The sequence below is a fragment of the Acinonyx jubatus genome, chromosome F2 (genome assembly GCF_027475565.1).
Source record: "Acinonyx jubatus isolate Ajub_Pintada_27869175 chromosome F2, VMU_Ajub_asm_v1.0, whole genome shotgun sequence".
NCBI classification, from domain to species: Eukaryota; Metazoa; Chordata; class Mammalia; order Carnivora; family Felidae; genus Acinonyx; species Acinonyx jubatus.
In genome coordinates this window covers 47612335-47640106 of record NC_069394.1, presented here as the reverse complement: position 1 = coordinate 47640106, position 27772 = coordinate 47612335, and positions in this window count along the sequence as shown.

Below are 27772 nucleotides of genomic sequence, written 5' to 3'. Positions count from 1 at the left end.
TCCTGTCTCTCTCTCTCTGCCCCTCCCCAACTTGTGCACTTGTTCTCTCTCTCTCTCTCAAAATAAAGAAACATTAAAACTTTTTTTTTAAATGAATTATGCCACTAATCTGAATGAGCTTGGAAGAAGTTTCTACCCTATTTGAGTTTCCAGAAGAGCATGCAGCCTGGAAGACACTTTGATTACAGCCTGTGAGACCCTAAGCAGAAGATCCAATTAAACAGTACCCAGACTTCTGACCTATGGAAATTGTAAGAAAATGCGTGTTATTTTAAGCCCCTAAGTTTGCAGTAATTTTCTACGCAGCAATTGGGAACTAATACAAATGTGACTCATAGTTTTGCCACATATCTATGTTTATTTTCTTTGAATTCACTACCAATGAGTTACACGAACCTTTCCACCCCTGACAATTCTCATTACTATGAATAGCAGATATCTAAGTAATTGCTTTAAGGTTAATAGTCCAATTGCTTTAAAACAAGTACAGACGTATATACTACCCTGGGTCTAATTAGCACACAGCTCTAACAAGGTACAGAATATAATTAATTACTGTATATTCAATATCTTAAGAAATAAATATAAAAAAGGAGGGAGAGAGGAGGAGGGTAAATGAGATAGGGAAAAGCTGACAGTTTTGATCCCTATAGGTCAGAAGTGATTCTGATATTTATAATGTTTTCTGTAGCCTATAGGAAGCTACATTTCTCCCAGTTTCCTTACCCATAAAATGGGGATAATAACAGTAACTACTTCAGAAGGTGGTTTCATGTATTCAATGAGATCATCTATGAAATGAATTTAATGGAGTCCCAGGAATAGAGTAAGTGTTCTATAAATATCAGTGCTCAACATTAGCATTATAACGTGCTTCATGTTTTAAAAAGTAATTGAATATGTACATTGTTTTCAGCTGTCACATCCAAAGAGTAGAAAGCTGAATGGCTTTTGTGACAATCTGAAGACTCCCGGTGCTCCTGGTTTTGGGAAAGACTTGTCTTCATGGATTGATAGAATAAATATTTTTTCATTTTGCGTGTTATTTATTTTTAATATATTGACCATAATTGCTGTTCAATGTTTGAAAAAACTACTTTTCTTAAATTGGAATAATAATGGCATTCTAGAAAGTACAAACCACAAGGGTTAGAGTTTTCAGTCTGAGTCAAACTTTAGAAGGATAATTTCACTTTCTTCTTCCTCACTATACCCATGTAATGGCTTCATTCTCCTTTGTGTTATGTGCATATTGAGAGATAAGCAACCTTTTTTGTGCTCTGCATCATCTAAGAAAATCAATTTTTTTCCCTAAAGCATTTGAAGTTCTACAAAATACAAATTGACATTTTATAGTACTTTTTTTTAAATTAAAAACCCAAATGTATGCTATAGGAAATCTTTTTCACATGTGAATGACTCATTTGTTCTCAAATCATCATTTGGTAAAGTTGTTTGATATTTAAAAACTTTCTGTGATTTCATGGTGACTTAAAAAAAAAATAGTTGTATTTTTTGCTAGTCAGAAGTTAATCTGAGCCCTCCAGGCTCAATTTCAGATTTGAATGTCAAGTCTCAAGGTTTGATGTCAGCCTCGCAAACTTTCTCCTTCAGTGTCTATCTACATAAAACATTTACATTACATGATATTAGAGCTGATCCCATACAAAGATAGATTATGGTTCTTAAGTTATCAAAAAAATGCACTCTTAACTAAGGCTGCTTAATATGCTAGCATGTTATCTGATAATAGATGCCATAATATTCTATTTTTTTTACCATGTCCTCCAGTCATAAACAAATTCCATATATGTCAGGCACACACACACGCCTATAAATAAAACAAAATTATAATGAAACAATTCCTAAACTTACATAGGTAAATATGCCCTGATATTTTCTTATTTATTTTTCTCTAATGTATTCTAATCCATTCTATTCTATTTTATTTGAAATAAAATGCTTATTGATATTCACCAAATTGGGATTTATGACCTACTCATGGTTAAACCTGTGACCATGGGTTAAACTTATGGGTCAAAAGAGGCAATGAAATGTGAAGCCAACATCAAACAATTGTTTAACATTTTTTTAAGTTTATTTATTTATTTTGAGAGAGAGAGAGAGAGAGAGAGAGAGAGAAAATGAGCAGGGGAGGGGCAGCGAGAGAGGGAGAGAGAGAATCCCAAGCAGACTCTGCGCTATCAGTGCAGAGCCTGATGCAGGGCTTGGTTCCATGAACCGTGAGATGATGACCTGAGCCGAAATCAAGAATTGAACGCCCAATAATAGACTGAGCCACCCAGGCACTCCAAACAATTGTTTAACATTCTTGCCAAGAAGAAGCCAATCAGTTCACCCTATACAAATGCTATAAAAAGATGGATAGCTGGTGTCCAGAAAGAGGAAAGCATAATTCTGAACAATACCAAGCCAGAGAATGTGAGAATGTCTGTTTTAGAGCTATTGGTGGCAAATTTCTGTCCTAGAGACCAGACTCCCTTAGAGGTCTTCACTCTTCAGATACACGTAGGAGACGGTTCTAGCTTATGCCTGCTGACCCAGAGTATAGCCGTTTTCCATATTTTTCACTTTAAAGAAGTATTACAATTAATAGCTGAAATAGAGTGTTCCAAGATGGTATAAAAACATAAAAGACTGGATTTTCCAGTAGGTCTGATACAAATCCAAGATTTTACTTAGTATGAAGATTTACTTGGGATGCCTGTGTTGCTCGTCCATTAAGCATCTGACTTAGGCTCAGGTCATGCATAATTTCATGCTTCGTGGGTTTAAGCCCCACGTCGGGCTCTGTGCTGACAGCTTGGAGCATGGAGCCTGCTTCAGATTCTGTGTCTCCCTCTCTCTCTGCCCCTCCCCTGCTTACACTCTGTCTCTATCAAGAATAAACATTAAAAAAATTAAAGATTTACTAATAGTTTCATTGATATCAGCAATTATAAAGCACTGACACAGCAGGAAAGGTCTTGGTTGTCCAATACACTCCCCAGGTCCTTTCTTGCTGCAACATGGTGCGCTCTGGTAGCAGACACACAGTATCTTACACAGAGGAGCCACTTTCATCAGGAAACATCTCCATGTAGCCTTATATAATTGCATATCTTCTATGATATTTCTCAAGGAGCCATATCCCATAAATCTGTAGATTCCAGGTTTGTTTACCATAAGTAATCCTGGATAGATGAGGCATATACAGTTAAAAGCATTCCAAAGATAAAGACTTTCCAGGAAAAACCATTATTTTGTTTGCCAGTAGGACGACATCGCCATGTTTATAAAGAGATTTGACAGGGTCAACTTCTTTCTCCCTTGAGGATGCCTCCCTCTGCTTAAGAGAAAATACAAATTGCAGACCAGCATGTTAACCATTTACTTCCCAGATGTCCTTGATGAGCCTCCATTTTGTATACCCAGGTTCTGCCATGGTGTTGTCTAAATAACATGTGAGATGTATATAGTAACAGTCCTCAGTTTAAGGAAGTTTAAATGAGGAAATCTATAGGAGGTAACCAGGCTTGCTTTTCTTGGTGTGATCTAGGCTAGCATCATACACCTCCCTTTAAAGAATGGCTGATGGAGTGCTCTTTGACATAAAAAGCTGGGAAAACTTAATACCTTGTGGTCATTAGTGGGCATTGGAGAAGTGTCCAATGCTGCTGCACTGTTTGGATACTTCATGTACCAGCCAGTTGCACTGTGGCTCCTGCCAACTCTACAAGATGCACAAAACTATCATTCGCTTGTCTGTGGGATCAGTGGAAAATGGGTCATGCATATGAGAAATAAATGCTGAGTAGTCCTATATTACACTGTATCTACATATCTTGCTACAGCTGTTTTGTCATGTATTCCAAAGTTAAAATCTAAAGTGTTTTCTACTTTTCATTAACACTTTTATTTTGCAATAAATTTGTAATGCAACTATGAGCCTAAAAAAGTGCATGTTCAATTAAAAAAACACAGAATTTTCATTTCTTAAGAAAATTGGTAATGAATATGTAATTTGCCTAAATTGTTTGTCATCATCTAACACATTTAACATACACTAAGGTAAGAGTGGGGAGACATACTGGTATTACAGATGAAATGAAGACAAAATTTACCAAAGAAGCTTTAGCCCCTAACTGAAAAGTTAGTAAATATTTTGAATTATTTCTAAAGATGAGAATTTAAGTATAGCTGCAAATTTCATGTATAATACAACTCTGTAAAGGTAGGATTTTCATTTAGATCAAGTGATAGTTTTTTTAATTATTTTTGTTCATTTACTTATGCATGTACAAGATTATGAAGCAATTGCTATTAATATGATTGCCTCATTAGTAGAAAACGAACATAAATACTTAGATGATTAAAACTTTATACCAAAGTCATTAGATGCTTCAAATGGAAAGTTGATTTATTTAATTTTAAAACTAGCTGGGTTTTTAAGTCAAATTAATTAAATCAAATCTTTGGTAATTTCATTCTATTTAAGCTAAATATGTAATATTATTGTAAATATGTTTCTATAGTAACTAGAAAGTTCAATATTGAAGATAAAATTGTTTTGCAATGATAAATAAAATTTTTAGTAAACTTAGGTTCATGGCATAAAGAATATTCTTAATAAATGAACATGAAACTCCTTACTCTATGCCAGAACTCCTAATTATAAGCCAAAAATCTGCAATATTATACCCACAGAAACCATTATGAAATAGAAACCACTACATCATATTTTATGTATATTCACAAAAACTATAGAACTAAATTACAAAAAAAAGCTAAATTCTGAAAACAAACAAAAATGTCTTCAGAAAGAGAACATTTTGTTGTGATTTTTCTCTTTGCTGCTTTTCTTCAGTTGAACATAGACATGTTTGAGCCTTTGAGAATTTACTTTGTAAGTTTCAAATGTCTTATGTGTCTTCTAAATTTTTATGTCTTCTTATATGTCTTCTAAACTTTATATGTCTCCTAAATTTTAGTTGCTTCCATGCACACTGTATTAATTTGACAATTAATTATATTTAAAAAAATGAATTGGCAATTTGTAATTAAAATAATCCACAAAGAGAGTAGCAAAATACTCTAAAAAAAAAAAAAAGACCACTTCCGTTTTTGAAGCTTTTCACAAATTCAATATCAAAAAGATATCTGAAAACAGCCAAATATTCTAATTTATTAAGAAGAAAGTAGGAAACTGAATAAAGTAAATAGTAAATTCTGAAATAAAATACTTAATTTGGAAATTCTACAGTTGTGCTTCAGAATATCTTGGTATTTTAGGAAGAAAATTTAATGGAGCACTTATTTTTAAGTGTATAAATTGATCGTCTATACTAGAAATGGATAAAATTGAGAAAGTGTATGATTTTTCAGCACCAACATTTGGCATAGCATTCAAAAGAATCACAAACAGGGAAAACATTTAATAAGGTTTGGTTTTTGAAAATCATCAAGAAAAAGTATTCAAGACAGTAACAAAAAGTATCTGGGGAACCATTTGACCTAATGTATTCACATATTAAATTAAAAAATGAAGTTAGAATTTTAACATATTACTTTTAGGAGAGTTTGCTCTGAGTTTATAGGGCACCTATAAAGAGATTATTTTCCCAATTAGAAATATTACGGTTTACAGAAAAGAATCAATTAAAGATTTAAAAATTTCAAATATATTACTCATAAAATGTAATTATTAAAAAATTGCAATTTCATGAAAGATTTAAAACTGAGGCCATATTAAAAACACGCGCATTAAAAAAACAATGATATTAGAAAAAATACAGCTAAAAAACTAGTCATTAAATAACGTGAATATGTATGAAGAATAATTATTATACTTGTGTTGTTTTTAAAAGCTCAAATACTGTGTAAATACAAGTTTTTTTCTACTTTAATGTGTATATTTATTTCAAAATATTAATTATTTTAATGCTCTCATTCACTTTAAAAATATCCCACTTGGTACATACACATTAGAAAGGCTCTTAAAGTGTATCTCTGCAGGATATTCTATAAAAAACATACTTCACAGTCATAGAATTGGAAAACAACATTTTATATGCTTTCCCTTGAAGATTCACAACCAGAATAATACAGTCATTGTTCTAAGAAGTTCTTCAGCAATTTATTAAGTGTAATTTAATCAAGACACTCTCAAATCCATTTGAACACAGATAAAATTACATCTAGCTAACATCTATGTAAATGTTCTGAAATCTATGTTCTACAGAACACATTTTGGATGCTAGCAGAGCATGATCTTTATCCACTCTGGCTGGTTATCTCAGTGATATAATTCATTTGCATCTTTGTGCATTGGCTAAGAAATTTAATCAGCAATTACACTCATATACTAAAACCTATTATATGAAAAAATTTCCAGAGAATGATGAATTCCCATTAGTAATGAATTATATGGTAGATGTGGAAGGGTATATCCATTTATAAATAGCAATGTGGAGTCAAAGTGGTTAAATAAGATGCTCAAGTCTAAAGAACACAATCTTCTTTTAGATCAGACAACTAAATATGAATTCTTCAAATTCTCAGTAAGGCATGTCATACCTGGCTATTTTGTTGCAATTAAAATATTGACAACATCAACAACAACAACAACAACAACAACAACAACAACAAACTAACATTTCTATCCTGGGGTTTCCAAAACAAGGAAGACCAGTTGCACTGATACTAAAAAATTTTCTCTTTTACATATTTTTCTGTATTTTTACCTCTTTGGTCTATTTTAGTTCTAGCCTCTCAGGGTAATAACTTAATCATTACACAGAAACACCAAAAATCTAAGAAAGAAGTAAACTGTTCAGCAAATTCATAAAAGGTTGCTACATATGCAGTCAGTTAATATTATGGTGTAAATTCCTCTGTAAGCATTTTAAGAAATAATGTGTGCTCTAATGCACTGTTTGACACAGCATTTAGCTTTTTTTTTTTAACCCACTTTATTGAGGTATGATTGACATACAAGAAGATGCACATATTTAAGGTATAAAACTTGGTAAGTTTGGAGATTAGAGTACACCTGTGAAACCATCACCACTCTCTGTGCCATAAACATATCCAATACCTCAAGAATTTTCTTTCCACCTCTGTTTAAATGATTTTTATTTAATGCTATAAGTTTTAAATTTAAAAGTATAAACTTTTTCTTTTTTAAATTTTTTTTCAACGTTTATTTATTTTTGGGACAGAGAGAGACAGAGCATGAACGGGGGAGGGGCAGAGAGAGAGGGAGACACAGAATCAGAAACAGGCTCCAGGCTCTGAGCCATCAGCCCAGAGCCCAATGCGGGGCTCGAACTTACGGACCACGAGATCGTGACCTGGCTGAAGTCGGACGCTTAACCGACTGCGCCACCCAGGCGCCCCAGTATAAACTTTTTCTTAACAGACGGGTGGCAAACAGGATTTCTGAATTTTGACAACCTATAAAAAATCATGAAATGTCTCCTACATCTAATGTTCTATAGCTAGCTCAACTTTACAAAATGTAAGTTCACTTTTAATATTGGTTGTATTATTTCCTGTGCAGAATGGATTATTCTTATCGTGGTTCTCTTTAAAATGTAAGTGCTCTAGAAAGAGCCCAAATGTCCATAAAATGATGAATGAATAAAGAAAATGTGGTATATACATACACACACACACACACACACACACAATAGAATTACTCAGCCACCAAAAAGAATGAAATCTTGCCATTTGCAATGACGTGGATGGAACTAGAGCGTATTATGACAAGCAAAATAAGTCAGTCAGAGAAAGACAAACACCATGTGATTTCATTCATGTGGAATTTAAAATTGAAAATTAAAATTGAGAAATACTTAAAACACAAGAATACAAAGCCATCAGAAAGATGATATTATGTTATATAGCCTCTGAAAAACTTCTCTACACACTTAGAAAGAAAGGTAGCATAAAAGGCCAATAGCAGCATTATAATAAAAAGAGCTTTGATATTGTACATCCCTGAACTGGTCTCACAAACTCCCAACCATCATCAAACTACACTTTGAGACCCACTGCTTTAGGACAATGAAAAGACAAACCTTTTTATTTTTTTATTTTTTTAATGTTTATTTATTTTTGAGACAGAGACAGACAGACCATGAATGGGGGAGGGTCAGAGAGAGGGAGACACAGAATCTGAAGCAGGCTCCAGGCTCTGATCTGTCAGCACAGAGGCCAACGCAGGGCTCGAACTCATGGACTGTGAGATCACGACCCAAGCCGAAGTCGGATGCTTAACTGACTGAGCCACAGGCACCCTGAAAGGACAAATCTTAAGTTTATTGGCACCTTTCATCACCTCCCATCTTTGTCCTTCACTCTATACCCTATACTACTACCCTTTATTGCTCCCTAGGAAGCAAAGAATCATGAATGATGAATACTATAAAGTGTAGTTCTTTGGAAATGATATATTTCAATTGTAGTCAAATGATTGCAAACCGTCATTATAAATAGCTATTATTGATTTTTTCTAAGCTATTTGTGAAGTGATAGTTGAGGCAAGATGCCATTTTATAATCCTAAAATCACAGAATCATTAATATGGGACAAATACAGGTAAGACCATAAAAATAATATCTGGCCAGAATATCTGCTATAAAACTTGAAATGATTAATGATGTCAGGTATATATGTGTGTGTGTGTATGTGCATATGTATGTGTCAAGGGTGGGGAATCCTTAACAGAATATTAGCAGTGTGTTTTGGATCTGATCAAGAGATAACACATGAAAGCACCAAATCTTCAAAGATAAGTTAATTTAAAATAGATACTTAGCATATTCTGTGAATTAGGAATTTTACTTTGCAACACTAGAATTTTGTCTTGTAAACTGCTAAACTAATAAGTGATCTATAACTCAAGGATATACTTTCCATACAGAAATTTGTTCAATAAAAATGTGTCAGGGTGTCTGGGTGGCTCAGTCAGTTGAGCTTCTGACTCTTGATTTCAGCTCAGGTCGTGATCCCAGCCCATGGGATCAAGCCCCCTGTCGGGCTCCAAGCTGCGTGTGGAGCCTGCTTGAGATTCTTTCTCTCTCTTTCTCTCTCTCTCTTTCTGTCCTTCTCCCCCACTCTAAAAAAAAAAAAAAAAAAAAAAAAGCTTAAATAAATGAATAAATCATGGTGAGAAGACCCTAAGGTGCTCCTCAATGATACCTACCTCCTAGTATTCTTGTCATTGTGTAACCCCCTCCCCCACTGAACATGAGTAGAAGGTAAAGTATAGTCTTAAGGATAACTATATACTTTAGATAAAGTATTGGCTATGCCAATACTATATGCTCTTCAATATTGCAAAACTTAACCTACCTCATTTTTCTTTCAAATTGCCTTTCAAAAGGTAAAACCTGTATTGTAATTTCATTAGACATTACTTACCAAGTGTAATTTTTTCCCAGAATTCATCAGTCTGTATGTATTTAAAAAATGTTTACCTGAATAGATAGAAATGAAATTTGCCTGACAAATTTCCTCTAGCCAAACTGCTGATGAAAACTATGTTAGTATTTAGAGAGGATCCTTAAGGGATTCTCATTTGTAGTCCCAAACGATCTTCTCTTCCTTCCTCTGAGCTCTCTGTTGATGTCCACTCTCTGTGAATCCATGTTTTCAAATGATGCTGGTGCCTTTTGAGAACTATGATTGTACAGAATCTTACTTTCAAAAAAATTTTTTTTACTATGTTAGGGTCATGTTGTGTTTTTCAGAGAATAGGGAAAATGTCCTTCTTCTAGGATCTAGGTGTTTGTCACCCAAATGACTATACTATATATAATTTTATTATGTATGACCTAATGTTCTATAGAGTCTCTTGTGTCAACACCTCTTTCTGTTCCTATGCCAGTGCCCCCTGTATTCCCCAGTTTGTTCCAATTCATAGACCTAATGCATCATTTAGTCTCAGCCTCATTTTTGGTCCTAAATTTTAAACTTTATACTTTATACTTCAGTCTCCTCCCTGAAAGCATCCTTCTCCTATGCATGTCAACAAATTAAAATGAAATCTATGAGTACTATTCTGTCATGTGATTCAATGGCTAAAGACATTTTTAAATTCATTTCATGATAATGTAGTATTCATAAAAAGTTAGTTAGAGCTTTTTCACAATCAAATTGATTATGAAAATTAAGTGAGACAATATATGTGAAAAAGCCTCCCACAATGCTTGAAACCCTACAGACACCAAGTAAATGAATGCTCTCATACATCTTTTTTTTTTTTTTTTTTTTTTTTTTTTTTACCAAATGCAATTTCCTAAGCTTAAAACCAGGACTTAAAGTGACACATACAAGGCAGATGAAGTTCTTGCCTTCAAAAAAATAGAAAAGACAAAGGTAATGAAATAAGGCCGGAAACTGTTGTAGGTTCTCTCAGTTTGGTTTTTCTAGTTACTTGCACTCAAAAGCATCCAAATTTAAGCTACTTTAACAATTACATATTAGTTTGTACAATGAAAACTATAGAAGTACAGTGTCATTTGGGAACACTTCAACTGAACTTCAATTTCTTGGTTTTTCTCTCAGTGCTGCCCTCTCACGTGGCTGCTTTGTCCTCAGACTATTACCAGCAGCAAACCTCCTCTTTCACATTCAGTAAAATAGAAAACCCTGATCTCTATGTCTCTCTCTTAAAAGTAAGAAAATGTTTTTCCCAGCAGTCCCCAGGGTAACCTCTTTCCAGTTTCAAAGTCCTAAGATATCTTAGACTAGTCTTGCCTGAAACAATTACTGGCAAAAAGAAAAAAAGCTTTTCATTGGTGGCTGAGCCTCACATCAGTCTGGCTCAATTTCCCTAATCATGTTATAGTTGCACAAAGAGAAGAAACCAACAGTCCACTCATCGGTAGCACATGGAAGATTCCTCTGGGTATAGGAGGAGCACAAAAAGTGAATGCTAATGACAGTGTGTTCCTTGTCAATGAAAATAACTAATCAGGACATACTTTAAGAAAGACATAGTAGATTTGTAGGGAGTACGGATCATAGGTAATTGTCTACCAGGAAGGCAAGGCAGGAAAAAGAACTTCAAGGATTTCCCTTGAAGGCAGGATTTCCTCCTTCAAGGCAGGGAGGCATAAAACACCTTACTATGTTGGGGGACTTCTATGTTGTCTGGTATACAGTATATGGTGGCATATTAGCAGAAGACACCATGGCGATTGAGGAGGCAGAAGAGTTTGACTGGATTAAATTATACTGAACCAGAGTTTGACTTTAGGTTGTAAAGCCACTGAGGACTTTCAAGAGAATGATAAGCACATTCATATTTTTGACTTACCTCTGGCACCTGCATGGAGACTGCATTAGAGGGTGCCTTTATAAGACCATGGATCCAGGTAGGTATTGTAGGTAGTACAATAAAACAGGTAAAAGCTGATAAAGTCCTGACCCAAGGCAACAGCAGTGGGGATAAAGATGTTCGTGATGTAGAACTTCAGGCCTTGGTGATCTAGATGATGGGGCAAATAAAAGAAGGAAACATCAAGTGAAACCTCAAAATGAAGAGTGACATCATTCAATAGTTATTGGAATCTGGAGACAAAAAGAGGTTTTAAAGGATCTTAGTTCACATTAAGACAGGTTGAGTTTGGATTGGCTGCTTGCATATCCCATGGAGCTAACCAGAGAGCACTTGGATCAAATCATCTGCGAGAGGAGGGGTCTGGACTGGTGGTATACACCTGCAACATTAATCCACAGTTATTAATTGAAAGTATAAAGGGCTGATATTTTTAAAATACTAACATGGAAAATAGAAATCCACAAAAAAATCTGGGACGAGTCTCCAGAGATAGAAGACAACTAGTAAAAGTGACCATGGCCAACAGTCTTTAGCTGGGTATGCTCCTAATCACTGACATTTACTGTCCTATCTAATTCCTTAAAAAAAAACCACATGAAATTTGCATCATGTTTTTTACTATACAGATCAGAGAAAGCAGGCTCAGAGGAAGATGAGAAAAGATCCTCAATATTAAACAAGTAGTTAAAGGAGTGTGAAGCAAACTATTTTTGAAGATAATTTAAATGTGTTAAATCTATATTAGCAGACTATGTGAACATCAACATGACTAGGTATTTTTTATCGTATCCTACACAATGAAGGGCATAAAACTAACTTTTGTGTCATTTACCTTGGTTGAAGTCGTTTCAGTATGCAGAGTAAAAAAAAAAAATGAATAACATTACCAGATCATAAAATCTAGATATTATATTTCTGTGATAGCATTAAAAAGCACCCTTTGAACTTACCTGTTGAACAATACACTTTACCTCTAGAGGAAAATTGAATCTTCTATTATTCTATCTTCAAGGAGAAGGTTTTCTACTATGAGGCCATGCTAGATAGGGCAAGAATTTTAATGGAAATACAAAAGGGAAGAAAATTGTATTGGTCGTTTGATGATTTTCTTCACCACAGTGGTGTATTCTCTTTGTTCTTCTTGAAGCTGTGTTTGTAATTTGTTTTCTGGCCATGATGACCGGTTTAGCTAGATCAAGTTACACAACTGGCACTAGGAGGGTTGTGCCGGGGAAGTGAGGCTAGGAGTGAGATCAATCAACATTAGCTACTTTTCTTTAAGCTATCTCATCTTATCTTATCACCCTCTTCAAGGTAACCAAAGCATTCAGCGCTTACTCCTTCAAAGAACACATGATTTAATAATTACCAAATTGACTTTCAAAAGGCTATACTTCAGAATATTGTACAGAATTTTGGGATGAAGAACAGAACATCTCTTTTTACTAAAGAAGCCCCAGGCTCTGAACCTATTCAGGGCATGAAATGCAGGGACAGGGAAGGAAGCAATACTAAAGCCCTAATATGTTTAGGAAGAGTAAAGAAAGCTTCTTCACTTATCGCTTGCCTGTGTAGGGCTTGAGAAAAGGACCTCAAGGGAGAAAGGACCTCACCACACTGTTAATGTCTCTGCAGATAAGCACAGAGATGCAGCCCTTTCCCCTTATCCTCCTCTGTTCCATGTGCCTCATGTAACAAGAACAGAAGAAGGATTTCTATTCTTCTACTGTGGCATGGAAGAGGTGAGCAGCTCTGGGAATTATCGCCTAGTTTTCTTTAGGCTGCTGTTTTTACTAGGCCAAGGGAATATCCCCCACATACACTAAAGAAGCACGAAATGGTACTGTCAGCCATGGATCTAAAGGTTGTGTGCAGTCAGCAATGACCCGAGAGTCAGCCAGAAACTAGGCTCAGCCAATAAGAATATTATGATCTTCAAGATCAGGTCACCTCATCTTACAACTTGTCACTGCCTGTCTCCTGGAACTTTAGATGTCACCTGAGTGATATTAAATTGATGGAAAGATTGAGTTTCTAACATCCATGAAAACGGGGCCTTAAAATTAAATTTAAGGGTAGACATAGTAAAATAAATTTACAGTTCCTTCATGACTGAGTTTATAACCCGAATTTTATACCAGCTACGCTTGCTTTTGCCTCTCACAATTAGAGGAGCCAAGTCCAGAAGGCAGTACTAAAAACGGAGACAAGAAGCAATAGGTTTTGCACTTCCTCTGATCTATGCATTATACATAAAAGACAAAAGATGTCTTTACTGCACACATGCAGTCCAGTCTATCTCAACAAGCGGGCTCCCCGGCAAAGACTTGCTGCCAACACTCTGGTGCAATTTGCCTGGAGGGTCGTTAGTATAGCATCCTCACAAATCCAGGTGGGAACAGATAGCTGGTGGAAGATTAGGAATCCCTGATGCTAAACACTGCTCATCACCTGAGAGATGGCTGACATTAAACCCTCAAATATAACGCAATCTGTGTGTCTCAATGCTGGTTAGCATTCTATAAAGAGTAGATAAAACATTCTTTTTAAAATGAAAAGCAAGGGTGGGGGGATGAGTGAAACAGGTGAAGGGGATTAAGAGTATACTTATGATAAGCTCTGAGTAATGTACAGAATTGTTGAATCACTATATTGTCCACCTGAAACTAATAGAACATAATATGTTAATTACACTGGAATTAAAATAATAAAAATAAATAAAGTGCAAAGCAGAATATCATCTTAGATGTTAGTGTTGGCAATGTCTCTGCCTACTGTCAATACCAAAACATCTGTAAAAGGTATATTTGGACTTTCAAGATTTGTGTGTATATTGGCATCAACTTCTTTTAAGAAAATATGCTTTGGGGAGCCTGAGTGGCTCAGTTGGTTAAGCATCCGACTCTTGATTTCAGCTTGGGTCATGATCTCACAGTTCGTGAGTTCAAGCCCGGCATTGGGCTCTGGGCTGACAGTGCAGAGCCTGCTTGGAGTTCTCTGTCTCCCTTTGTCTCTGACCCTCCCCCACTCATGCTTGCTCTCTTTCAAAAATAAAATAAATAAACTTTTTTTAAAAAAAGGTATGGTTTCAGTGATAGGTTTAACGTGTGTCTGTGTGTAAATATGCCAATATGTATGAATGTATATCTTGTTAATATAGAAAAATAGAAAAGGCAGTGCAAATGTCAAGAGTATATAATTGCCATTCAGTATATAAGATGATTATCTAGAATTCTGTTTCAAAAAGGTAAAGGACATTATGCTGAAATCTATTAATTATAATTTAATTTACTGAGAATGTACCACTCCAGAGATTATTTCTATTCATAGTTATTTTAATGACAGAAGCTGGCATCAAGATCAGTCTTTACATACACCTTTGCTATAGACAAAGAATACTCATGATATGATGCTCCTCTTGAAACATCAAAATGTGTCTAACCATATTTATCTGAGAATTTACAATTGTCATCTGGAATTGGTTTTTCTATGTCTACTTGTCTATTACAAATATAGTCCAGGGTGAGGATGAAGAACAGTACAAAGGAAAACAGAAAGTAATTTACAAAAAAATAAAACCAAAAAACCCCACTAAGATGGGGCACCGAACTGGCTCAGTCAGTAGGGCATGCCACTCTCAATCTACATATTTCAAATAGGGAATAGTCAAACATTACATTTGCAAAGATGATGGGTAAGAAAAGAACAGGAAATTGGCAATTCATTTTGGCAAGATGCAGGTCACTGATGAGCATTTTCAGAGATGACGGGGGAAGAATAGCTTGATTTTCAAAATTTGAGGAGCAAATGGATATGAAGAAGTGTGTAAAGGCAATTTCTTTAAAGACTGTCTTTGAAGGGAGCCAGGAAATGGAGAATAACTGCAAAGACCTGAAAGAAAAGAAAGCTAAGGTCAAGAGACAGATCAATGTTTTTAAATTTTAAGGGTGGATAAAGTTAAAGCAGAATATTATGGTGAGGAGAATGTTCTGGTATGTGGAGAAACCGCTGAGGCAAAGAGCAAACTGGGTTACTCTTTTCTGCTTCCAGATAATAGATTTGGAAACTGAAGTTAATTCAAACATTTAAAAGAAAAAAGAAGATTCAAGATTAAAACTTTTAAATATCCCCTAGTGAACTTTTGTGGTGTTTAGCAATGGTCTTTATTACATCCTGACTAAGTCTTAATTCATGTGATATCTTGTAACATTTTACAACTGAAGATACACGATGGAAAGAGATGAGAAGACTTAACAGACACTTGTCACTCTAAATATTGCCTGGGATTTTTTAAAAAAATCAAATCTTGTGAAGAGCCTCTAGGCTAATAAAAGATTACAATCACTTCTGAAAGGTGAGGCAAATTTAATGTCTCTTGCTTTAAAAGAAAAGTAGCTGATGAAAGTATTTTAAAATCCCAGAAAATGAATGTCACAAAATCAGATGGTGAAATATAAAAATCTTGCTACACACTAAGTAAAGATCAAAGCTTGGGAAGTCAAAAAATTTTTCTTAGTTGGTATATTATTAGTATGTAGAATAAGCTATTGAAGAAAGTAATAAAATCTTTAACTATGAAAATGATTTAAGCATTTGGACTGCAAAGTTTACAGCCTTCAAACATTAGCTCTGTAAGTGGAGAGATCATTAAGAACCATATGGCTCCCTTTTTTGTAAAAGCATTATTTCAGCAGAAAGAAAGATAGAACAGAGTCAGTATTTTTTATTTTAACATATATTGTTAGGGGTGTCTGGGTGGCTCAGTGGGTTGAGCATCCAACTCTTGATTTTGGCTCGGGTTATGATCTCACAGTTCATGGGTTCAAGCCCTGCATTGGGCTCTGTGCACTGATGGTGCAGAGCCTGCTTGGGATTCTCTCTCTCCCTCTCTCTGCCCCTCTCCAGCTCTCTCTCTCAAAATAAATAAATAAACTTAAAAAAATAAAGCACAGGGGCACCTGGGTGGCTCAGTCGGTGAGTTTGAGCCCCACATCAGGGTCTGTGCTGACAGCTCAGAGCCTGGAGCCTGCTTCAGATTCTCTCTCTCTCTCTCTCTCTCTCTCTCTGCCCCTCCCCTGCTCATGCTCTGTCTCTCTCTCTCTCTCAAAAATAAAGATTAAAAAAAATAAAGCACAAGTTGTTTTTCTCAAAAACAATTAAAACATTAAACAAGTAAAATCTATTGTTAATCAAATAATATGAAAAACAAGTCAGCCTGAAAAACTTTGACAGTAGCCTTGTGTTAGGTAAAACATGTCTATGCTTAGCGAAGACCAAGGAAGAAAAAAATAATCAGCCAGAATTGTTCAGGTAACTGAAGCACTATGGAACTGCAGGGTTTTACAATAGTAGTATAGATTAGCTGTACTTAACTGTGTTCAGTAATTTGATCATGATGCAGTTCTGTTTTCTTTGGCATTTATAAGCATGACAACACGGAATGCTGACAATACCCTCTTGCAAACTGAAGAAGACCATGCAGGAAAAGATTTCAATACTTCAAGTCCCCAAATACTTCTCTATCTCCCAAATATCTAGGTCAGTAAGAAAAACTGTGCTTTATTTACTTCTTACAGTCATTTGGTTGATAACTGCCATGTTGCTTAATATACTTGAAAACTACTCACCCATAACCCACCACCAACTCACAGTTCCTTTGCTGATAAAAGTTCCTGCACAAAGTTAGGCAAAGGGCAATCAGTTAACCAGAACAAAATGTGTATCCATCTAATGACAAGTATCAATTCCAAAACAAGGAAGCTTTCCTAAGAAATTAAATGCTAAAATCAGGAGATTGTATAATTTTCATGTCCTTAAAAGCTTGTTAATATTAAGTTTTACACTACAAAAGAAAATTAAATACTGATTTTTTTTATGAGGCAGAAAAAGAAATCTCCCCTTTGTTTTCCTTTCAGTTCAACAGAATTATCAGCATGAAGAGCTTACACACCTTATTTCTAAAGAGTTCATCTGATTTAAACACATATTATAATATCACTTACATAGTCCAAAATGGACTCAGACATGGACAAGAAACAAGCAGGCAGAGACAAATTGGTAGGAGTACTCGAGATCTAATGAGGACCTATAAAGAAGCAGCGTGAAAAGTGTCAGTATAACTTAAGTGTCTGGGCAAGAGAAGTAGTGCAAAAGTAGCCTTTGGGGCACAGCAGTTTTTGATATGCAAAGCTGCTCACACCTCATTATAAATCTGGGAATAATGTCAAAGCAAGGTGGGAGTAGCCCTGGTTCACATGCCTTACCTGACCCCTCAGGTAAGATTTTGTTTCGATAAATGACAGCAACTGAACAGAAAATATTCAGAATGAGCTGAACTTAACAGGCCATGAAGGTGCAATATGTCCAGAGACATTCATTTCACCACCAGTCTTCCAGGTTCCATTCAGTTCTGTGCTCTGCTGAGGAAGTTTTTATTGTGTTGTGCTTTCCAGTTGGGTATTTTTCCTTTGTTTCCATAATTCAACAGCTTAAATCTTTCCTTATACTCCTTCCAATGAGTCACTATCAACTTTTTTTTTAAAGATAAATTCCTGAATTTACTGTTGTATTTGTTTACTTATTAGAAATATAACTTGTCTTTTTAACCGTTAGTATTTTTATTGAAGTACGTTAGTTGGGGCTCTGATTACAAAATCACACAGATTCTGAATAGTCGGTCCTTAATTTTGTTGTCTATTAGCCCTATTGTTTTCAGTGTGTAATTTTTACGAATACACTTTTTTAAAGGAAGATGTATATTGCAAAATAGCAAAGTATCTGTAATACTATTCCAGCTCGTAAGTTGGAACACTAAGAAAGTAAAAAAAAAAATCAGTCCCTGCCCCTAAAATATTTCCTTCTATTTGAGTATTATTTGCAGGACAATGAGCAGGAATGTCACTTTCTACAGTACTCTGATAAGTCTGTGTGTGTGTGTGTGTGTGTGTGAGAGAGAGAGAGAGAGAGAGAGAGAGAGAGAGAGAGACAGAGAGAGAACATGCAAAACAGTCAGGAAGAGGGAGAAAAAGAGCTATTTCAGGGAGCCAAAGGCTAAAATACATGATGCCATTAATCCTTGCTATTTTAGCTAGGTCACATTCTGTTCAATCAACATCCAAAGATTATAAATATTCATAAAGGAGCCAAGGTTTTCTTTAAAATTTTTTAAAAATGTTTTATTTATTTACTTTGAGAGAGAAAGATAGAGTGTGAGCAGGGGAGGGGCAGAGAGAAAGGAAGACACAGAATCCGAAGCAGAAACAGGCTCCAGGCTCTGAGCTGTCAGCACAGAAACTGACGTGGGGCTTGAACTAACAAACCGCAAAATCACCACCTGGGCCGCAATCCGACACTTAACTGACTGAGCCACCCAGGTGCCCCAGAAGTCAAGGTTTTAAAGACTGGGAAATAAGGCCACATTTAGACATTAAAATGTGTCTCATATTCAGCCCACTGTTTCGAGAAACAGAGGTGAGACATACCAATTTATTTTTATAAAGATGCTTATATATAGTGTTTACCAAATGTGAACTAGCAATTCAATTAAACAAGAACTAAGAAGGCTGCTTTGTTTCATAAGGTTGCAACAATTAGATATTCTTTTTATTCCTTATGTCTAATTCTGTGACTGCCATCAACATATCATGTAATAAACAACCTCTTAGTGTCTGCTTCTATCAGAGGACTCTCAAATATTGCAGAATAGGCAACATGTCTATATATTTTGTATCCCTAACACAGTGTTTAGAATGCAAATGTTTGTTGAATTACTCAATCATATGAATAAACAAACAAGAAAAAAAATTATGTAAATACTGATCTTCATCTCACAACTTGTCAATTCCTAATCTTAGATATTAGGAGCTAATATACTGTCCTCGAGGATATCCACACCGCATAGTATTTTATTACTACTTCTTTCATAGTACTTATTATGGTTGCTACTGTATTGCACATCTTTCTGCATATGTCCATTATCACCACTAGATGGGGAGCTTTGGAAGGTACTCTCATGTTCTTTCTAGAGATTACCATAACTTTTTATGCCTAGTAGATGTTGAATAAATATTCTCTGAATATAATGTCTTTTTTAAAGGATATTAGACACAATTTTATATAACAAAATTATCAACAGTGAAAATTTCACTAATTTTAGGATCCAGAAATCATATTTCAATATTTAAAATAATTTTTAGATAAGTGACAATTTTCATGAGGCATTTTGATATGCAAAATAAAAATAAGCATTCAAGAATTTTTTTGAGGTGGGGGGCAGAGAGAAACAGAGTGACCCCAACAGGGGGCTTGATCTCAGGACTAAGAGATCATGACCTAAGCTGAGCTAAAATCAAGAGTTGGAAGCCTAACTAACTGAGCCACCAGGTGTCCTAAACATTCAAGAATTAAAAAAAAAAAAATCCTTGGAATCATAAAGTGTTCATTTATATTTTTAATCGTAGTTTATAAAACTAACAATTTCAATTTTTGATGATTGAAAACATGATAGAAAAATTTTCTAAAGAGAGCCCTGCAATCTAAAATACCAAGAAATAAGGTTTCAGAATGCTATTTCTTACAGTGTCTAAATTCTCAGAGGTTGGAATGATGAAATAATGCTTAAAAATGAAACATATCTAATGGAAATATAGAGATGAAGAGTGATTTCTTCAAAGAAAAACAAAGTTTATTTTGTGTGCTGTGAGATGTTGTGATTTAATATGATGTAATGTCTGTGTTGGTTTTCCCTTTGTGTTCCTTTCTCCTCTTTTATTCTTGTAATTACATGCTTCAGTGATTTATGATGGTAGTATCAAATCATTGGTTCTGAAGCAATAAAAGTACAGCATTGGAAAGTTCTACTTGCTGTAACATCTTCTGGCGATGGAGACGTGACACTGTTTAAAAAACAAAAACAAAAACAAAACTAAACTAAACTAAAAAGCTTTTCAATAGCGTTCTCAAAGTAAAATGCCTGAGTGATTGGTCTGTCCTATACTCTGGAATCTAACAGACCCTAACATTAAAATGACGTTTTGCAGTATTTTGGTAAGTTTGAAATCAGTCATTCTGTTTCCTGAGAGATACATCTGTTGAAATGCTTCTACTTCATCTTGAAGCAAACCAAACAGAGAACTCTACAAAGAAGCAAGTTGTGCTCCTGGCCATCTGTAGTATGCAAACAAATGCCCTCATCAACTTCCATCACTTAATCTCTAGTTTTATTTAAGATTTTTGGTGGTGGCATTGATCAGTCTATTCTTTTTTTCTCCAACTGTATTGAGATATGGTATAAATTTAAAGTGTACAACATAGTGATTTGATACACATATATATTGCAAAAAAATGATTACCACAATAAGGCTAACAGCTGCATCACCTCACTTAATTACCTTTTATTTATTTTTTGTGGTGAGAACATTTAAGATTCTACTTTCAGCAATTTCAAAGTATATAATATTGTTAACCATAGCCATTCTGTTGCACATTAGATCCTTAGAATTTACTTATCTTATATTTGGAAATGTGTACCCTTTATCCAGCATTTTCCTATTTTCCCCACCCCTAACTCCTGGCAAACACTACTCTACTCTCTATTCCTATGAATTTGGGTCTTTTAGATTCCACATATGTAAATGACATCATATGGTATTTGGTATTTTCTTTCTCTGCTGACTTATTTCACTTAGCATAATGCCCTCGACATCCATCTATGTTGTCACAAAAGGCAGTATTTTTGTTTTGTTTTGTTTTATGGCTGAATAATATTCCATTGTAAATACATACCACTCTTCTTTAACCATTCACCTGTGGATGCTCAATCTATTTAGATATTCAAATGTATAAAACAGAAGCACCATTCAGGTGAGACATTGGTCTTATACTGAAGGGACAATGTGGTGTGAAAAGGCCATAACACAGGTCTCAATCACCACTGTGCATCAGAATCAACTGGGGAAATCTTTTAGAAAATATAGATTTCCAAGCTGTATCCCTATGATTCCATTTCATGGGTGAAGCTGGGGCACTATTTTCTAAAAGCTGCTTCAGCAATTTTAAAGTACAGCCAGGAATGAGAACCAGTCCAATAGATTATCTGAAAGAAACGTGAACATAGACCTAATTCAGCAGACCTGAATCAATAGCCATTACAGACTCTTACTAGTTAAGACTTTAAAACAAAACTTCTTCAGTTAATATCTTTTTAAAAAATTGATTTTACTGCAGGACTTCTAAGTTCTCTAACAAAGGTAAAGACTCTTGCTGCACTATAGCATTAAACAAGCCACCTCAACCTTGCAAAGATGTTTATGAATCAATAAAATTTGCTATTGTTAATAACAATCAATATATTTGCAACTTATTTATTTATTTTTTTTACCTTTTTAAAGTTTATCTACTATTTTGAGAAAGAGAGAGAGAACAAGCAGGGGAGGTGCAGAGAGGGAGGCAGAGAATCCCAAGCAGGCTCTGCACTGTCATCATGGAGCCTGATGGAGGGCTTGATCTCACAAACCATGAGATCATGACCTGAGCCAAAATCAAGAGTCAGACGCTTAAGCAACTGAGCCACCCAGGTGCCCTTATTTGCAACTTCAAAGGGAAACACTATTTATAACTCTAACAGTGGCAACTGCTCTTAAAAAATACTTAATAAAACACCACTAGACCTATGATAATATCTATATATCAACTCAGAAGGGAAAGATGTTGAGGAAATCCTTGCCTGCTGGTCTCCACAAGTTTTTCTGGTGATTGCCTAGCATTACCTAAACATGTATTCTGTGAAATTCCATGACACTATTCTACAAAAACTAATTAGGAGTAAATTAATTTTAATACTACACATACCTGACATATTTTTTATAAAAAAATACATTTCTGGACCCAATTGCTTCAGTAATCATTTAAAATAAAAAGGTGACTTTTGCTCTTAAGAAAAATAGTATGAAAGGACAGCTTGAGAATGCAATGAAATATTACTTCTTGAGTGTACTATAGATATTCCATAAGTTATAATCGTTATACTCCACCAAGGGCCTGGAATCGGGTAAATCGGGGATTGTGGAAAAAATAAAAGAAGACTCTCCTGCAGCAGCAATTACCCAGAGACAAAGTCAGCCAAGAACTGAGAGAGGAAAGTCATATTAAAATTTGATTTTGGCAAAGGATGCCAATATATAGCCATCAATGATGCTCTTCCATCAGCTAAACACCTATCCAGGGCACCCAGAATTCAACACTCCTAGTTCACAATGTTTTTTTACAATTGAGATCTTCCATTGGATTAACATGTTACATTAAGATGCTATTATCAAGTGAAATTGAATGCTCCAAAAGTCTTCAGGAAAACTATCAATAGTTTCCATATATCAAGAATATGAGTTTTTTAAAAAGGAAATATATGTGTAAGTGACAAAATTTGCCACCCCAAAACATATCACTTTGGCATGTGAATTATTTTAGGCTCATTATTATTATTATTACTATTATTATTATTATGATGATGATGATGAGAGAGAGAGAGAGTGCACACAAGTGAGAGGGGGTGGTGGCAGTGGGTGTAGGGGAGTAGAGAGAGAAAGAAAGGGGGAGAGAAAGAGAATATCTTAAACAGGTTCCATGCTCAGTGTGGGGCATGACATGGGGCTTGATCACATGACCCTGGGATTATGACCTGAGACAAAATCAAGGGTTGGATGCTTAACCAACTGAGCCACCCAGGCATCGCTAGGGTCATTATTTTTAAGAAACAGAAGACTCAAGGGGTTTTTCTTTCTTGTGTTCCTCCTCCAACTGCCTAAAAAAATTTAGACAGAGGACCTGCTCCAGAAAGGGAGCTCTCACCATAGACAACTTCAGGATAATATGAACTAGGTGTGGTAGAGAAAAAGTTAGCAAAATCTGTTTGTCTCTCTCTGTTCTCTCTATGTTCCATTACTTCTGTTTGTCCAGCAAACATTTGTTTACCAAATATTTACTTTTTCATCTTCCTTTGAACTGTTTTCCTTCTCTTTGAGGTTCCAGACACCTGCCCTTCTCCTTAGCTCTGGATGACATATAAGCCTCAATTGCTGACTGCTTGTGAGCCTCATATTCTCATGGAGCCTCTGTACATACGAAATCAAATTTGATTTTCTCCTGTTAATCTGTCTCATGTCAATTTAAGAATTAGACAAGACAAAAGAGTCTTGAATGGCAAAGGTAAATTTTTCCTCCCCAACAAGTGGAACTTTTAGTTTTGGGGGTTTTGCACCAATTTTACAGGGTGTCAAATCTATAGGTATGTTAAGTCATATGCCAACTCTAAAAACTAAAGCTGAGCTTCCAGCTCGCCCATGGCTGCCCAATTTGTACCAATTGCTTTTTCAACAACAACAACAAAAGGCCATCGTTGCAAAGCGATTCTGTCACCTACTAGATAAAAGTGTTCCATAAGTTTGGATTTACCAGTGTGAGGCTGTAACGGAGAGAGCCAAGCAGTTATTTATGTACTTCCAATTCTGTGCTGATGCATTACAGTGAACATAAGCCACTCGTTCTTACTTCAAATACTTCACTTTAAGTTATTGGAACTGTTTAAAACTAGAATGCTGAAAGACATTGAAAAACCAGTTATTCTTCTACTATAGAAAATAAAAAACTATCCACAAATAGGCTAAAAAGAGAACAGAATGGAACAAAATTAAATGTTATTAAAGAAAAAATCAAAAAGTTCTAGAGCTGTCACACATTGCCATACTTGCATGAAATATATTTATCTCTGGTCTTTTCCCTTTAAGGCCATGCTTTCCAACTTTGTTTGCATATTAGAATTGCCTGGGGAGTTTCTTAAGTAGTAATTTACAGGCTTCACCCCCAGAGATTCAGACTTAATTGGTCGAGGGTGGGCATCTGTATATTTAAAAAGCACCCCAGGAGATTCTAACATATAGTTAGGGTAGAGTCCATTGTCTCTTAGTATATCTATCATCGACAGCATTTTCTGCAAATCTGAGAGAGTAATGTTAACCCAGTATCCCATGTGACCTGCAGTAGCAATACTAAATTGACCAATAGATGCTGCAAGTTTGCTTGGTAGAAAACCTCTTTGATCCCTTTTTCAGACTCATTAAATTCTACAATTATCCATATGACCAGGTAGGTTCCTGATTTAATGCCAGTTCATCTACAGTCTTCACACAGTTTGATCTAATCAAGAGACTTTCAAGGGGCACATATATGGGAGAAGGAACAAATGTAATTGTGGTTAGAGAATTCCTTATGTCTTCCAAATGATACGTAAGGGCTACCTACGCCTTAAAAAAGAGTCTGAAGAACTCCAATCATACCTATATCCTCTAAGAGGAAAGGAGGAAAGGGTTTGTATAATTTTAAATTAAAGATTGTAAAAATGTCACAGGTTTGTACTATTTTTTCTTGCTGGCTACAAGATTAAGTCTCATCAGATAACAAGGTAGTTTTTATAGTAATTGGAAGTGTTATTGTTCAAAATCGGTGGGAAGTTTTGATTTCTATTTCTTCATTTTGCTTATCTTTATCTTTCTTGTAAGCACACACTGCAGGGATAAAAGAGGAAAGGAAGAGGAAAGTGGGAAAGGAAAGGTGTGGGAAGGGACCACACTGTCATTCCAGAGAGTTTTGTAACAATTACAAAGCTGAAGGATATATTTGTTTCTTGTTTTGGTTTGTTTGTTTATAGCTAAGGAAAAAACAAAAACAAAACAAGGTCATCACATAGAAGTTAGCTTCCTTTACTGTAAGTTTGATTAACATGAAATTCCAAAGTATTTTGCATATGTAAATAAGGAAGGTTACTTTAGTGGCATTTGAGATGCATTAGGCACATCTATTAATCATTGGCAAAATCCAACTTTTTTTCAGTCATGTGAGAGTCATACCAATTTGATGCTTCTGCTCTCCTTTCTTTGCCCCTCCACAGTCAGGATTCTGTGCTTATGCCAGAGCATGAAGTATCTAGACCTATTTGACTATATTATAATCACTGTCCCCTCCCCTCCCTTACACGCGCGCACACACACACACACACACACACACTATATAAATAGGGGATCAAACACAATATTAATATAACATTCAACCTTGTTTATTCTTTGAGAGCCTCTGCTTAACACAGACTGCATCCTCTCCAAAGGTCAACAATTTACTTGAATCCTAAAAAGCAAAACATATTTCTAATCTGTGAAACCACAAGAACTATTTTCAGGCTTCTAAATGTGTTACTGTCATTTACAGAAGAATGGTTAAACGTATTTGACACAAAAGTAGTGTTAAATTTTGACTTCTGTTAACCCAATATCGGAGTTAATAGCATTTACATAATAACTCTAGGTAAGTTAAGCTAGTTAAATGTGAATCCTAAATATCTCTCTATTATTCTTAAAACATTATTTAAGTTTTAACAGATGTAGCTTCAGGAAGTTAGAAATACTCCAGCCCATCAAAACCACCAAAACAATTAACAGAGTTGTTTTTTTTTTTTCTGGTTCTAGTTTTTCAGAATCGTGTATATTTCCAGTGTCTAGCTCTTCTAAAGATGGTGACTGTGTTTCGTTTAGTCACTATACAAATTTGACAGGTTGAATATAGAACAGTAAGAAGAAATTTACATTCACATGCAATTCAGCCAGAGGATCTAAATGACGTCTTTGGATACTAGTAAACTAACCCTTGACTTGAAAATTGGTAAATGAAGGGGAAAAAATCAAGCAGTTAATCTGCCTTTCTATCTAAAGTGTACTACTGAATGAGAAAAGGGAAAGTTTCTCTTTATAGAAGTATAATAGTTAATAAATGGAAAACAGTTGATTAAATACCATCATTTTGCAATCCTAGTGAATTAATGGATTTAGACATTAGAATATTGCTAAAGAGAGGCTGCCAGGCTATATGTGGCTCTCACTAGAAGAATGCTCCATCAGTAATGCAGATGAAAAAGTCGAAGAGCAGGTCATGAAAGGTATCTGTATCCTGAGATGAAGAAAACAGAAAGAGGAACAAGTTGGACTAAAGGATAATCAGTTCATTGTACGACAGGCTGAGTCCAAAATGACACATCCATGGGAAATGTTAGATGGGTTTTAAGGATCACAAGAGCAGAAGAAAGATCTAATCTGAAGATATATTAAGAAAGTTGGTAGTATATAAATGGTAGTTGAGGTTTTGGAGTTAATAACATAGGGAGATTTGAAATAAAAGTTGGATGGCTGGGAACAGAGGAGTGTGATTAATAAGGGAACAGGAGCAGGACGAATGAACTGAAGGTGTGTTTTGCCGCCTTATATATTTATATTCAGCTGACTGTGGTATAAGCAATGTATTCTCTGTTTACAGTGGACCTTTGCAGAGTGTAAACTCTGAAAAGCCTCTGTCCCGTAGTATACAAAGGAAATTGTAATGTTGGGGCCAAAGTATCTGGAAATAAATCATTGCTACCTTGGATTAACTCTTGTCATCTCATGCATAGGACATTAGTGCTTGGTTCTGGGTGTTATGGCTTGATTTGGCTCATCTGAGTCTGCAATAATTAGCACTTGATTAATGTGTAATATTAAATACAATAAATGTATTTTATAATATAATCTTAACTTTAGATGTGGTTTGACAAATGTTTTTCAGTTATATTATTCCTCAGTGAATTTTAAAAAGAATTATTAGGGGATACTATTAAGTACCATGAAAGCTATTTGGATGCATTCAGGTCTCTAAGTTTGTCAAATTCTATTTTATATTTGGTTACTAATGGCTCATTTCCAACAGTTCCTAAATTTAAAATTAGTCATATTGAAAAGTAGGTTTTTACTATATACAAGGCAGTATTTACAGAATAGAGATGTCTTAACATGCTCAGCCACTTCTGTTCTCCCCCTCCTCAAACAGTGTAGAGTTCTTGTAACATAATAACATATTCTAAAAATGATGATCAATAATTAGCAAGAAAAAATTTGCTTCATTGTGAAAGATCTGAACCATAATAAGCCAAATTCTAAGGAAAGCTGTAAAAGTTAATGGACCGAAAGGATTGATCCTTGCCTTAAGAAAATGAAGTAAACCAGCCAAACTCTTCCATAATTTTTAGGGAAAATAAGTAATTGTGGAAATAAACTCACAGTCATTTCAGGACATCACAGAGATTACAAAAAATAGAAGAGTGGGAAAAGAGCAACTCACTGACTCTCACTGACTCTCATATTACTTTCTAAGTGCTTTTCTCAATATTACTAATTAAAGGCCCTCTGAAAACACAAAATAAAAGTTCTGCCTCTCTTCTTGAAATGGTGGCATTAGTGATCAATCAAAAATACCTAAACTAAGCAGACCCAGTTTTCCCAGCGCTATTTGCTAAAGAGAGTATCCTTTTCACATTGTGTCATCTTGGCATCATTGTCAAAATCATCTTCCCAT